General features: G+C 38.5%; 3 non-coding genes across 3 annotated transcripts; all 3 read left to right on the top strand.

The window, feature by feature from the left end:
- The first annotated feature begins 10,961 nt into the window (after positions 1-10,961).
- LOC133255217 (small nucleolar RNA SNORA63) lies at positions 10,962-11,092 on the top strand. Its single transcript, XR_009738902.1, has one exon. It is a non-coding gene; the product is annotated as a small nucleolar RNA SNORA63 (small nucleolar RNA).
- Positions 11,093-11,360: 268 nt separating this feature from the next.
- On the top strand, positions 11,361-11,535 carry LOC133255401 (small nucleolar RNA SNORA81). Its single transcript, XR_009738932.1, has one exon. It is a non-coding gene; the product is annotated as a small nucleolar RNA SNORA81 (small nucleolar RNA).
- Positions 11,536-11,871: 336 nt separating this feature from the next.
- On the top strand, positions 11,872-12,003 carry LOC133255210 (small nucleolar RNA SNORA63). The gene has a single exon (XR_009738901.1). It is a non-coding gene; the product is annotated as a small nucleolar RNA SNORA63 (small nucleolar RNA).
- The last annotated feature ends 2,752 nt before the right edge of the window (positions 12,004-14,755 follow it).

Here is a 14,755-nt window from a genome sequence, read left to right as displayed (position 1 = left end):
AAGAGGTGGTGTTAAGCCACCTGCAAAGTGAAATTTGTGCAGAGGTTCTTCCCTCCTATGACTAGGCTCTTTGCACTTTGCCTGCACAAGTAGAGCAACCATTTTCATAGCAACCCCTTGCAAGAAATTCAGAGAGGGTTTAAAGACCCAAAGGAGTAATATAGCTTAGGGTTGTGTTTCCACAGTAGTTTCTGGCTCTTCAAGGATGACAAGTATTTTTGAGGAACCAAATGAAGGCTTTCCTGTTGGTAGTAGTAGTATCCAGTGCCCAGTCAGAGCCAACTGTGAACTGGTCTCTAGAAAGCAACATATTGCTGAGGAGACTGATAATGTGGGACTTTCTGGAATTTGCAGATTCAGTGAACTCAGCTTCTTGGATTAAGTCAGGTTCTTATGGGTGAGAATCACAGATGGAAGGGAAGGGAGAAGGGAAGAGTAAGGAGAAGCTTATGAATAGGAATGAGAGAAAAAGGAAAGAAATAAATCACACTCAGAAGGCAGCTCTCCTTCCCACATCTGTACCTTCACAATCTTCAGGGGTTTCCATGGAGATGAATTGGCTGACTTATGGCAAGATGTAACAGGCAGTGTCTGTCTTCAGAAACCAGTTCTGTCCCCTCATCTTTCACACACACTCTCTGGGGCCTCAGCTACTCTACCTGGGCCATGAGGGAGTAGGTCTGTGATCCCCAAGGTCCCTTTTGCAGTTCTGAAATCGTATAACTAAGCAGAAATGAGCATAGCTTTCAATAGCCCATACCTCCTTGTTCCTTCAAGAAAACAGTCATTATCTCCATTTTTCTTGTGAACATGGACAGGCTTCCTGTCTTCTCTCCTCCACCGCCCTCCTCCCTTCTGTGCCTCTTTTTATCTATCCTAATTATGATTTATCTCTTGTCTCTGACAAATTACATTGCTCTGATGTATGGCAAAATCAAGGAACAAGTCAGAATAGCCTGCCTTCCTCTCTACTGAACAAATTAATAATCAGTCACATCTATTGAATATCAATTATATGCCAAAGGTTGCGACGTGCTTAGTTGCTCAGTAGTATCTGACTATTTGCAATCCCATGAACTGTAGTCCGCCAGGCTCCTCTATCCATAGGCATACTCCAGGCAACAACACTGGAGTGGGTTGCCATGCCCTCCTCCAGGGGATCTTCCCAACCCAGGGATCGAGCCCAGGTCTCCAGCGTTGCAGGCGGAATCTTTACCATCTGAGCCACCAGGGAAGCCCATGAATACTGGAGTAGGTAGCCTATCACTTCTCTGGGGGATATTCCCAAGCCAGGGATTGAACTGGGCTCTCCTGCATTGCAAGCGGATTCTTTACCAGTTGTGATAGGCAGTGTCAATTACAGCAGCTATCACCACCATATCACTGGTCATAACAAACACCCTCTTCCAACAACACAAGAGAAGACTCTATACATGGATATCACCAGATGGTCAACGCCGAAATCAGATTGATTATATTCTTTGCAGCCATAGATGGAGAAGCTCTATACAGTCAGCAAAAACAAGACCAGGAGCTGACTGTGGCTCAGACCATGAACTCCTTATTGCCAAATTCAGACTTAAATTGAAGAAAGTAGGGAAAACCACTAGATCATTCAGGTATGACCTAAATCAAGTCCCTTATGATTATACAGTGGAAGTGAGAAATAGATTTAAGGGCCTAGATCTGATAGACAGAGTGCCTGATGAACTATGGAATGAGGTTCGTGATATTGTACAGGAGACAGGGATCAAGACCATCCCCATGGAAAAGAAATGCAAAAAAGCAAAATGGCTGTCTGGGGAGGCCTTGCAAACAGCTGTGAAAAGAAGAGAGGTGAAAAGCAAAGGAGAAAAGGAAAGATATAAACATCTGAATGCAGAGTTCCAAAGAATAGCAAGAAGAGATAAGAAAGCCTTCTTCAGCGATCAATGCAAAGAAATAGAGGAAAACAACAGAATGGGAAAAACTAGAGATCTCTTCAAGAAAATCAGAGATACCAAAGGAACATTTCATGCAAAGATGGGCTCGATAAAGGACAGAAATGGTATGGACCTAACAGAAGCAGAAGATATTAAGAAGAGGTGGCAAGAATACACAGAAGAACTGTACAAAAAAGATCTTCACGACCCAGATAATCATGATGGTATGATCACTCACCTAGAGCCAGACATCCTGGAATGTGAAGTCAAGTGGGCCTTAGGAAGCATCACTACGAACAAAGCTAGTGGAGGTGATAGAATTCCAGTTGAGCTATTCCAAATCCTGAAAGATGATGCTGTGAAAGTGCTGCACTCAATATGCCAGCAAATTTGGAAGACTCAGCAGTGGCCACAGGACTGGAAAAGGTCAGTTGTCATTCCAATCCCAAAGAAAAGCAATGCCAAAGAATGCTCAAACTACTGCAAAATTGCACTCATCTCACACGCTAGTAAAGTAATGCTCAAAATTCTCCAAGCCAGGCTTCAGCAATATGTGAACCGTGAACTTCCTGATGTTCAAGCTGGTTTTAGAAAAGGCAGAGGAACCAGAGATCAAATTGCCAACATCCGCTGGACCATGGAAAAAGCAAGAGAGTTCCGGAAAAGCATCTATTTCTGCTTTATTGACTATGCCAAAGCCTTTGACTGTGTGGATCACAATAGACTGTGGGAAATTCTGAAAGAGATGGGAATACCAGACCACCTGACCTGCCTCTTGAGAAACCTGTATGCAGGTCAGGAAGCAACAGTTAGAACTGGACATGGAACAACAGACTGGTTCCAAATAGCAAAAGGCGTACGTCAAGGCTGTATATTGTCACCCTGTTTATTTAACTTATATGCAGAGTACATCATGAGAAACGCTGGACTGGAAGAAACACAAGCTGGAATCAAGATTGCCGGGAGAAATATCAATAACCTCAGATATGCAGATGACACCACCCTTATGGCAGAAAGTGAAGAGGAACTCAAAAGCCTCTTGATGAAAGTGAAAGTGGAGAGTGAAAAAGTTGGCTTAAAGCTCAACGTTCAGAAAACGAAGATCATGGCATCCAGTCCCATCACTTCATGGGAAATAGATGAGGAAACAATGGAAGCAGTGTCAGACTTTATTTTTTGGGCTCCAAAATCACTGCAGATGGTGACTGTAGCCATGAAATTAAAAGATGCTTACTCCTTGGAAGGAAAGTTATGACTAACCTAGATAGCATATTCAAAAACAGAGACATTACTTTGCCAACAAAGGTTCGTCTAGTCAAGGCTATGGTTTTTCCTGTGGTCATGTATGGATGTGAGAGTTGGACTGTGAAGAAGGCTGAGTGCCGAAGAATTGATGCTTTTGAACTGTGGTGTTGGAGAAGACTCTTGAGAGTCCCTTGGACTGCAAGGAGATCCAACCAGTCCATTCTGAAGGAGATCAGCCCTGGGATTTCTTTGGAAGGAATGATGCTAAAGCTGAAACTCCAGTACTTTGGCCACCTCATGAGAAGAGTTGACTCATTGGAAAAGACTCTGATGCTGGGAGAGATTGGGGGCAAGAGGAGAAGGGGATGACAGAGAATGAGATGGCTGGATGGCATCACTGACTCGATCGACGTGAGTCTGAGTGAACTCCAGGAGTTGGTGATGGACAGGGAGGCCTGGCGTGCTGCGATTCATTGGGTCACAAAGAGTTGGACACGACTGAGCAACTGATCTGATCTGATCTGATCTGATCACCACCATATAGTAAGTGACTGCTCTGTACCACCTGGTATGATGGCAGGCATTTCACAAATATCATTTAATCACCACAGTAACCTTGTATGGCTTTAGTCTCATTTTGTAGATGCTGTGGGTATAAGAACCAAAGTGTGTATCACTAAACATATGACTCTAGACCATTTTCTGCCTTCAGGTAAGGATTTGCCTGAGCTTGGAAAGACAAATCATCCTACAAGCACTACCAAAGTAGATTCTACCCCTCTTTTGGTGGATTGTCAGCAATGCCTCTGACAATGAAGAGAAAGACAAAGGATCCACCCTGGGTGCCACAAATGAGGTGAGGTACCATTGGGCCACCTGGTTTAGTCTAAATCAGTGGTTCTCAAACTAGCAGAATCACCTGGAAATATAGATGAATTTTTAAAAAATACAAACTCCTAGTCCTTGCCTTCAGGGATTCTGATTCAGTAGTGTGGGATGAGATCTGAGAATGTGCATTTCTAACAAGTACCCAGGATTACTGATGCTGCTGGTCCTGGGACCACACAGTGAGCACCACTGACTACAGCAAAGCTATTCAAACTTCTTAGACTGCAAACCATAGCATGATATAAATTTTACCTCATGACACAGCAGACATAAATATACATAATTAAAACAAAATGAAAACAATTGTTGTATGGAACCATTTTTTCCCTTCAGAAAATTAACTCAAAATGAATCACTGACCTAAATGTAAAACACAAAACAATAAAATTCCCATAACAGTTTTCATTCCGATCCCATAGAAGGGCAATGAAAAAGAATGTTCAAACTACCGTGTATTTGCACTCATTGCACATGCTAGCAAGGTAATGCTCAAAATCCTTCAAGCTAGCCTTCAACAGCACATGAATCAAGATGTACAAGCTGGATTTAGAAAAGACAGAGGAACCAGAAATCAAATTGGCAACATTCATTGGGCCATAGAGAAAGCAAGGGAATTCCAGAAAAACATCTACTTCTGCTTCATTGACTATGTGGATCACAACAAACTGTGGAAAATTCTTAAAGAGATGTGAATACCAGACCACCTTACTTGTTTCCTGAGAAACCTGTATGCAGGTCAAGAAGCAACAGTTAGAACTGGACATGGAACAACAACAGCCTGGTTCAAAATTGGGAAAGGAGTACATCAAGGCTGTATATTATCACCCTGCTCATTTAACTTCTATGCAGAGTATATCATACAAAATGCCAGGTTGGAAGAATGACAAGCTGGAATAAAGATTGCTAGGAGAAGTATCAACAACCTCAGATATGCAGATGATACCATTCTAATGGCAGAAATTGAGGAAATAAAAAGCCTCTTGATGAAGGTGAAAGAGGACAGTGAGAAAGCTGGCTTAAAACTCAACATTCAAAAAATTAAGATCATGGCATCCCTTCCCATTACTTCATGACAAATAGAAGGGGGAAAAGTGGAAACAGTGGCAGATTTTATTTTCTTGGGTTCCCAAATTACTGTGGATGGTGACAGCAGCCATGAAATTCAAAAATGCTTGCCCCTTGGAAGGAAAGCTATGACAAACCTAGACAGTGTATTAAAAAGCAGAGACATCACTTTGCCAACTAAGGTCCATATAGTCACATGTATGTATGGTAGTCATACCAATAGTCATATACCAATATGAGAGTTGGACCATAAAGAAGGCTGAGCACCAAAGAATTGATGCTTTCAAATTGTGGTGGTGGAGAAGATGCTTGAGAGTCCCTCGGACAGCAAGGAAATCAAACTAGTAAATCTGAAAGGAATTCAACCCTGAATATTCATTGAAAAGGTTGATGCTGAAACTGGAGCTCCAATACTTTGGCCACCTGATTCAAAGACCCGACTCCTTGGAAAAGACCCTGATGCTGGGAAAGACTGAGTGCAGGAGGAGAAGCGGGCAGCAGAGGATGAGACGGTTGGATAGCATCACCGACTCAATGGACATGAGTTTGAGCTAACTCCAGGAGATGGTGAAGGACAGGGAAGCCTGGTGTACTGCAGTCCATGGGGTTGCAAAGAGTCGGACATGACTTAGCAAATGAACAACAACAAACAACAACATAACATAGGAGAAAATCTAGATAACCTAGGATTCGGTGAAGACTTCCTAGGTACAATACCAAAGGTATGTACCATGAAAAAAACTTGATAAGATAGACTTCATTAAAATGAAGCTTTTCTGCTGTGTGAAAGATACTATTAAGAGAATAAAAGGAGAAGTTATGGGTTGATAGAAAATATGTATGAAAAATATAATTCTCTGTTAAAAAAAAAAAAAGGACTATTATCTAAACCATACAAAGAACTTAAAAAAAAAAAAAAAGACTGTTAAAATACAAGAACTCTTAAATCTCAATAGTAAGAATAACCTGATTTTTTTTAAGTGGGGGAAGGGTTAAGCTCTATCTTATGCTCATTATTGCTGTAAAAATAGTCTACAAACTTGCAACTAGAAGACTAGTAAGTTCTAGAGATCTAATGCACTGCATTAGTGATTGTAGTCAACAATACTGTATCATGTACTTCAAAGTTGCTAGAAGAGTAGATCTTAAATGTCCCATCAAAAAAGAAATCATAATTATGTGACATGAAAGAGGTGTTGGCTAATCCTATGGTGGCAATCATATTGCAATACATAAAGGTATCAAACCAATAGGTTGCACAGCTTAAACTTATACAATGCTATGTGTCGATTATATCTCAATTTTTTAAACATAATACAGAATAAACAAGTTTATTTTAAAATTCTGTAATTTCAATTTTGAGACAGTTAAGAGGAGGATTTGTTTTAAATACATGTTTTTCACATTTTTGGAAACATTATAAAATGTTGTATTTTTCATACCCCACACCCTTTTATATCAGGACATTCCCCCTTTCTTCTTCCCCTCAGAAAATTCTGTAAGATTAAGGGTCATATAAGGGCTCTTCGCCCTGAAGCCCATGAGAGAAAAAGAACCCCATAAACCACAGAAAGAAATATCCATGGGGCACTCAGGTAGCCTAAAAGGTCTGACAACAGCAGGCCCTACCCTACGAACAAAGCAGGGACCCCCATGGGCACGCAGCCATCTCCTGCACTGCAGCTCTGCTCTCTTCTTTGATTGGTTTTAGCGGTGACGCCCCCTCTGAATGCCTCGCTCAGATTGGCCTACTTCTTGGATCAGACTGGACGGTGGCCAGAGGAGGACAAGAGAGTTCCATACGGTCTGGAGGGACGATTTGGGTCACATCTGAGAAGGAGTTGCACATCAACAAGCGTCCAGGCTCCAGGGACATGGCGGCGGCCTCTGTGATGTCGGTGCTGCTGATGGCGACTGAGAGGAACCGGTGGCAGCGAGTCCAGAGCCTGCTGCTGCTGCTGCCGCCCAGGCAACGGTGGGTGGAAAGGCGGCTGTGTTCCTGCCCAGGGATGGGGGCTTGGGGTGTTGGCCCGCCTGAGCGGTGCGAGTTGCGGGGGTTCGGGAGGCTCGGTAGAATCTGCTTGTCAGCGGATTCTGCTTTCAGCCCCACCGTGAGAAGTCCTCCTCCACCCAGCCCTCCCCTTTCTTCCCCTGCTCGAGATTCACTCTTCAACCTGCCCTTTGCCTTAGTTTCTCCCGTTAGCGGTGGGAGTGGGGGGAATGGAACTGGGCCTACCATCCTCCAGACACCTCCTACCTATGGGGCCAAGAATAGGGTTGACAGATTTAGCGATAAAAATACAGGATGCTGGTTAAAATTTAAATTTCAGATAAACAACACAATTTTTATTATAAATGTCTGCGATATCAAATCAAATTAAAAATATAAAACAGTATTAGTTATTTGTCTGAAGCTTAACTGGGCGTCCTGTTTTTTATTTGGCAATCCTAAGCAAGAATACCATTTATAAAACCTCCTAACCATTTACAGCGTCCTTTCATAGCACTGCCTATATAGGGAGTATTATAATCCGTGTTCTAATGAAGCCCAAGATTATGCAACTAGGAAGTAATGGGGCCAGGACACTTTAAAAGCCATTTCAGTTCTGTCCTTCTCAGGTGTGCATTTCAAAAAAAGATTCCCCGGGAGCTCTCTTAATTGTTAGAATGAACCTAACAAAAGCAAATTTATCTTTCAGGGGGCCTGGAAAGTTGTTTTATAGTTAGGTTCTTTGCTGTGGCATTTACCTTATATTTAAGGGAAGAAACTGTATTAAATTGTCAAGGAATATTGACTTAGTGTGTGATGATGAAAGTATATTATATATGTATTAAATCACAATGGCCTATCATTTGACTTTGATATCAGTGGATAAGGTTATATTCATGCAAGAGATCCATACATCATTGCATAGGTAATGATTAAGGCAGTGAAGGGTATTCTGGAATGAGACACACCTGGGTTCAAAACCTAGTTTCACACTTTGATGGCAGTAGGCAAGTTACCTAATCTTTCTGGGCCTCCATCTCCTCTTCTTTAAAGTAGAAATGATAATAATTGTATCCACTTCATAGGATTGTTGTATTAAATTCTTATCAAGTGCCTGGGGCATTGAAATTTATTAATTTTATCTATGATTAACCATTACACTTTAACTTTTAGTAAATGTGAATTTTTGGCATAAATTATTAGATAATAAGTATTTTAGTTTTAAGTTGAAAAAAGCCAAGTAATTAAGAATATTATGAATATTGTGAGTTTCATTGCAAAGAAACGTACTATTCAATAATAGTTAAAGCAGATATTTTAGACCATAATATACCAACTTTATCAAATCACAAATCTGTAAGCCAGGCTAATATAATAAAAATTTATATTTTAGTCTCAGAAATTGTTCCCCATGTATAATCTTACATGCTTTAATATTCATTGTGTTATAAACAGAAAGAAACATTAGCACTCTCCAAGGGAAAGAAAATGACTATAGGGTGAGAAATAAAGCCAAAAAATAGGTTTATGGTCAGTGGCTGTTTATGGTGAGGTAGACTTAGTATGTTTTAAAAACCAAATGTCAAGCTTTGTAGGAGTTTTATGTTTCTTTTTATTTCCTTAGTGTTTACAGTGTTAACATAGTTCACTTACAAACTATTCTCTAAAATTCCTCTTGGGAACTTTTCCCAGTTTTTCTCCAGAAAAACCTTTCCACCACCTTGAAGAGAATGTAGAATTATGAAAATTAAAGGTCTAATCTTAGCAACTATTGACTGTTACCTAAGTAATAGTAAACAAGTCATTTAACATTTCTGAACCTTGGTTTATCTCTAAAATCATAACTACCAAAAACCTGTACTACCATCCCCAAGGTTTATAAATGCTACAATTATTACTAGCTGTTGCCCACCAGAGAAAACTTCAACCAGGGGTGAATCCAACTATTTGTATTCTTTGTGCCTGCAGCAAGCCTCCTCAAAGGGCTACAGAAATTGCACACTGGATAGACTTGTAATAAAATAAATTCATGGTAGTCCACTTCACCTGGGCTTTCAACAGACCAAGAAATTAAAGCTTTCTTTCTTTTATAGTAGACAGAATCTATGCCCTTTTTGTTATTGTTGTTAAGTTTAAATGCAATTTTGCAACATGAAAACTGCGGTCTCTGTAATTAGTTAGGAATCTTTGTCACTCGTGATACATGTGTTGCTTGCTATCTATTTTCAAAGCTTATTGCTATGTTAGCTCTAAAATAAAGCTTTTCTTAACAAAGCTATAGGCTTTATTAACGTCAAGTCTGCCAATTAAAACACAATGGGAAAAAAACTCAAGGCTGTATAAGTTTCCTATTGGAAAGATACTTATTTTTGAAGTGAATGATAATCAGTGAATACATATCAGAACAATTTGCCATGGCTCTATAAATATAGAGCTTATTTCCCTACTTATGTGTCTTATACATAACAGAATAATGTAGAAAATGTTTGTTTGGGTTCTTGAATTATTTAGCTGGTATGTGTAGAAAACTGAGGATCCCAATTTTGAAAGGACACAAAAATCTAAAATTAAAAATGAGATGCTTAAAAAGATTTTATCTTAAAGCAGTTTGATTTGTCTGCCTTGTAAGCTTGGAAGTGATTCTACATTGTGCTACATAAAAACTGTTAGCAGACCAAAATTTTAAACTAAATATAAACAGTTTAACATTTAGCCATGTGCTTTGAAAGTCATGTGATGGAGGCTTTATTTGCAGAACATAATAATTTAAGCTTTTGACTTTTAGATCCAAAAGATACTTCTAGCACTTGGATACTACCTGGGAGCAACTTGTCATGCCTGCATTGTATGGAACAAGTGTTCAAAATAAAATGCAAAAGCTGTAAGCTGATGGAAGAGGCAGCACACAACATCCCTGGTACTCCAGGGAGAACATTTGATGTAGAAGATATCTTTGTAAGTGTTGGCATATTTTTCCTAGGGCATTTTTAAACCAGTGATATTTAGGTTATGGGAAGGAAAATAATTATCCTAATTGTTTAAGCCATTGCCAAGCATGAGTATCTAGAGATGATACTAAGACTTTTCTTTAATAGGCTTTATTTTTTAGAACAGTTTTAAGTTTACAGGAAAATTGGGATGAGCGTTCCCAGGTTCCTATATTGTTAACAACTTATATTAGTTTGGCACATTTGTTAAAATTAATGAACCAACATTGACACATTATTAATTAAAGTCCAGAATCTATTCAGGCTTCCTTAGTTTTCACCTAGTGTTCTTATTCTGTTCCAGAATCCTGTTCAGGATACCACATGACATTTAATTATGTCTCCTTAAGCTCTTCTTGCCTGTAACAGTTATTCAAATTCCTCTCCCTCCCCACCATTTTCTTTTTTAATGACCTTCACCATTTTGAGAAGCATTGGTCAGATAGTTAGTAGGATGCACTTGTAGTGGAATTTGTCTGACGTTTTCCTCAAGATTAGACTGTAGTTAGGGATCTTGAGGAGGAAGACCACAGAGGTAAAATACCATTTTCATTTCATTCTATCAAGTGTTTTTACTATTGATGTTGACCTTGATCATGTGGCTGAGAGAGTTTGTCAGATTTCTTCATGTAAACTTCTTCTTCCCTCCCCCCTCCTCTGTACTGTGGTCTCTGGAAGGAAGTCTCTATGCACAACTCACTCTTTAAGTAAAACTTTTTTTCACTTTCCCAAATGGACCAAGATGCTTATTTTGGATGAAGCTGATAAAAAATATTGAGCCAAAGGATTAAAGGTCAAATCCACAAGTTTTACCAGAAATCAAATATAAGGACTCAGCTGTGCATGTGATTTTTTGCAGAGGGCAGGTTGGAATAACTGTTGCAATATAGCTGTGAAGTGCTATATTGCCCTTTCCCCTGCCAAAAGCAATTGTTTCCTACAATCTCTGTCTAGCTCAGTTCTGTAGTAAGACAGGGACGCTTGGTCTCAAACATTATTCCTCTAAGTGTTATTATGAAAAATGTTATAGTTGATATGTCATCATAATTAGTCATTGTCTCTTTTTTAAGGTTGTGTCCCTTTCTGCCTTAATGCCAATCAACATGCTGAAGTCCTCAAAAAGTTCCTGAGAGATCCATTTCAAATTCTAGTCAAGAAAGAACTGATCATTGAAAGGTATATATTATTGTATCTTATAATTTTGAAATAGAGTAATGTTTTTCTAATTAATGTACATAAAAATTATAGCCAGGATTTTTTTTTACCTCCTTATTTAAGCTCTGTGCTAAAATTGTAGTAACTAGTATCTGTAGTGTCTTAGTGCTTGTAATAAAGCTAACAAAGTAAACACAAGAAGAAAAACAACCATACCAGATAGTAGAAAAACTACAGGTAACTAACTCCAGAGTATTTTGTTCTAAAATTTGGTACAGTAATATCAGTATTTTGGCAGAATTAAAAGAATGAATTTCTAATGGGTTCCTTCCAATGGTAGGGCTAGAAGTGAGAAGTCAAATGGCTTTTTATTCTGACACTGATCTGAATTAACATTTTCCTCTCTGAAATACTGTAAGGAAGGAATTGTATGCTGTCTATGACATATGAGGGACCAGCCAGTACACAGGCTGTTCTTTTAAAGGACTCAAGACAAAGGGTAGACTGGATCTGAGAAAACGCATGTCAGGATTTCAGTCTCTTATGTGGCAGGAGCTGTTCTTCCCTGGTATTGCTCCTTAAGACACTGTTAATATCTCATTATTTCCTTAATAAACTGAAGCAGGATCCAATTACAACGTAGCTGAGAAGTGCTGCATTGTCTTTGCCCCCTGCTCAAAATAAGACTGCTTCCTTTCAAGTCCTGTCTGCCATGCCACTGTAGCACCCAGGGATGCATGGTTTCATACACATTAACCAGTTTAAACCCTGACTCAACAAATGACTCCTGAGAGTTAAGGCTTATTAATATTTTGCAGGTGCTGACAGAAAGAAAGAGGCATTACCAAGAGGGAACTCCTTGATAAGGTACAAACTACATTTTGATACTGACTTACTGGTATTTAATTTCATTATGTTATTTATCTACTAAAAGTTGATTGTGAGGGGAAGATTTTTCATTGTCTTTGTCAGCTCAAGCAATATAGGGAAATAAAGATTACTCCACAGACAGCGGTGTGATTTATAGGAAGTTCATTACAATTTTGTGTCCTGAAAGATTGTATAGAAGTTGCTTTTGAATTAGAATTTGAATATATTATCATATCTCAGGCTCATATTTTTATGTACAACTAATGTTGATGGTTTTGAACTATGATCTGCCCACTTCTTGTAAAAGCTGTATTCTCAGTTGAGTATTTGTCATCTTCACTGAATTATTTGCTTTTATTCTGGAAAAATAAATCATGTATTGTTTTTCCAAGTATGATGTTGTCAGCCAGACAACTTTGAAAATCAGATAAATGAATCAGGAAATGTGTTGATGAAAAGTGGTATTTAAATTGTCCTTAGAAAGATTTGTGGTTAATCAAAACACAGTGGGAAAACAATGTGAAATGTAGTTCAGATTTTGGACTTTATATAGTTTCTATTCAAGGTGTTGTAAAGAGTCAGGCACGACTGAGCGACTGAACTGAACTGAACTGATAGTTTATATTCAAAGGGAACATCACTAATGCTGTTAGATCTGGTTGTCTTTCTTAACTTACACACAAGTCTTTTTTTTTTTTGGTCATGTTTCTCATATCTTGTGCATTCTTGATGATTTCCTGAATAATTGAGATTTTTCTTGGCATTTTCTGGTAGCAATTTATGTTGACCCAGGCTTAGTTATAGTAGCTTTATCACTTAAATAAGTTGAATTATGTCATGCTACTTATATAAAAATAACTTTGTCAGAAAATATAGTAGTAGTTGGTAAGAATAGATGATGAGGTGATGCTCAGAAATGGTATTGACCTGATTTAGAACATAGACTCTTAAGTGCACCAGCATGTTGTTTGGATAAAGAGCAAGTCGGTGTTTTCCTATTTGTTTTCCTCTTGTCCTGGTTATTTGATATTTTAAGTTGTTCCAGCCAAGACATTTTTGACTGGGCCTATCATCTGTTTTAGTAGACGGCTGTGGCGGTAATAGTGATACAGTGGTACAGTCAATAGTGTTACAGTGTATGAGGTGACCTGAGCAGAAATCAGTGATAAATATGGGTTACCATACACATTTTCTAGAGGTTCCCCAAACACAGAAAAATTTTAAGTCCTAAACCAAGTCTGTCCAGTAGAACTTGCTGTAGTGAGGGAAATGTTCCATATCCATGCTGCCCAACACAGTGGTGACAGGCCACAAGAATCTACTGAAATACGGTTAATGCAACTGGGGGTTACATTTTCTATTTTATTTAGTTTTAATTTAAATAACCACATGTAGCTAGTGGTTATTGCCTTGGACAGAATAGTCCTAAGCAATAGTTAACATTCCAGAATTTATATTTTCAATTTGTAGTTCCAAAAATGTGTCAAATGGATCGCACACCTGTTCCTTTTCTTTTGTCTGGTATTTACATCTGTCCCAGGCTAACACCTGCTCTTGGCCCACTTTGGCACAGGCTTTAATTTCACTACCCCAAGCACAATTCTGTAGTCTGCTCTATAAGTAATAACACTCAGGCTGCCTGATAGAATCTGGTCTCGCAGCCAGACGAATCTTTTTGAACAACCACAAAAGTAATATTTTCTTTTTCTCTAGATTTTGTGATTAGCATCTAGTGCTCTGATTAGAAGCCCTCCAAGTATAATCTTGGCAAAGAAAGAGCCACTGGTGGTTAACAAGTAATTCATATCATTTGTACTTCATGTAATACTTGATAACTGATATTCTGGTGAATAATTTTTCTTTTGTTCAGAATTGGAAGCGGGAGTCAATTTGGGAGGAAAGCTGTGGCCATAAACATTGAAGAAGACAAGAAGAATCTTTATGACACTGAGACTTTCTACCACATTACGGTGGAGGAAATGCCAAAGACTGTGGCTGACCTAATTTAATCCCTGGAATGAAATGGTTATGAATGTAGTGCTTGCTATTGCTGAACAGGCAATCACATTGTGCATTGTGTTTCTTTTGGGGATAATATGTGAAGCTTGTCTCAGTGCTCACAACAGATTAAAAATACAGATTTTGATAACAAAGCAACTTCAGACATGATTTCATGTGAGGGTAGTCATTGGCTTTATCTTCTTATTTCCTAGTTCTCTACACATGGTTGTATTGAGCATTTGCCATCATTTAATAATATGGCCTGAAAGATATAAAAGCAGCTATTTGTAAAGTTTGTCTGCCTTTATTGTATTAGTCACTAACTGAATAGAGCTAACTTTAAAATGATTTTTTAAGAAAATACTTAAATTTATTTTGTTTGGTATCATTTTTTCCAGTAAGGCATTTTATTAGCAGTTAGTTGAATGTTTATTGAATGTTCAATAAATTACAGTGAAGTATTTTTTCTCTAAAGTTGTTTGGTCCTTATTTTTTAAAGATTTGTACTTCTTGCCATAATCCATATTTTCAAAGGAAAAAGATAAAACAGCAGTCTATAGTAATATTTTATTCTAGTTATAAAATTATACACAAAGGATACAATGAACATGGCTTTTCATAAAAGGGTTTAA

The sequence above is a fragment of the Bos javanicus genome, chromosome 1 (genome assembly GCF_032452875.1).
Source record: "Bos javanicus breed banteng chromosome 1, ARS-OSU_banteng_1.0, whole genome shotgun sequence".
In the NCBI taxonomy this organism is placed as follows: domain Eukaryota; kingdom Metazoa; phylum Chordata; class Mammalia; order Artiodactyla; family Bovidae; genus Bos; species Bos javanicus.
Note: the sequence above shows the minus strand (reverse complement) of the source record. Positions and strands in the feature narration are given on the sequence as shown.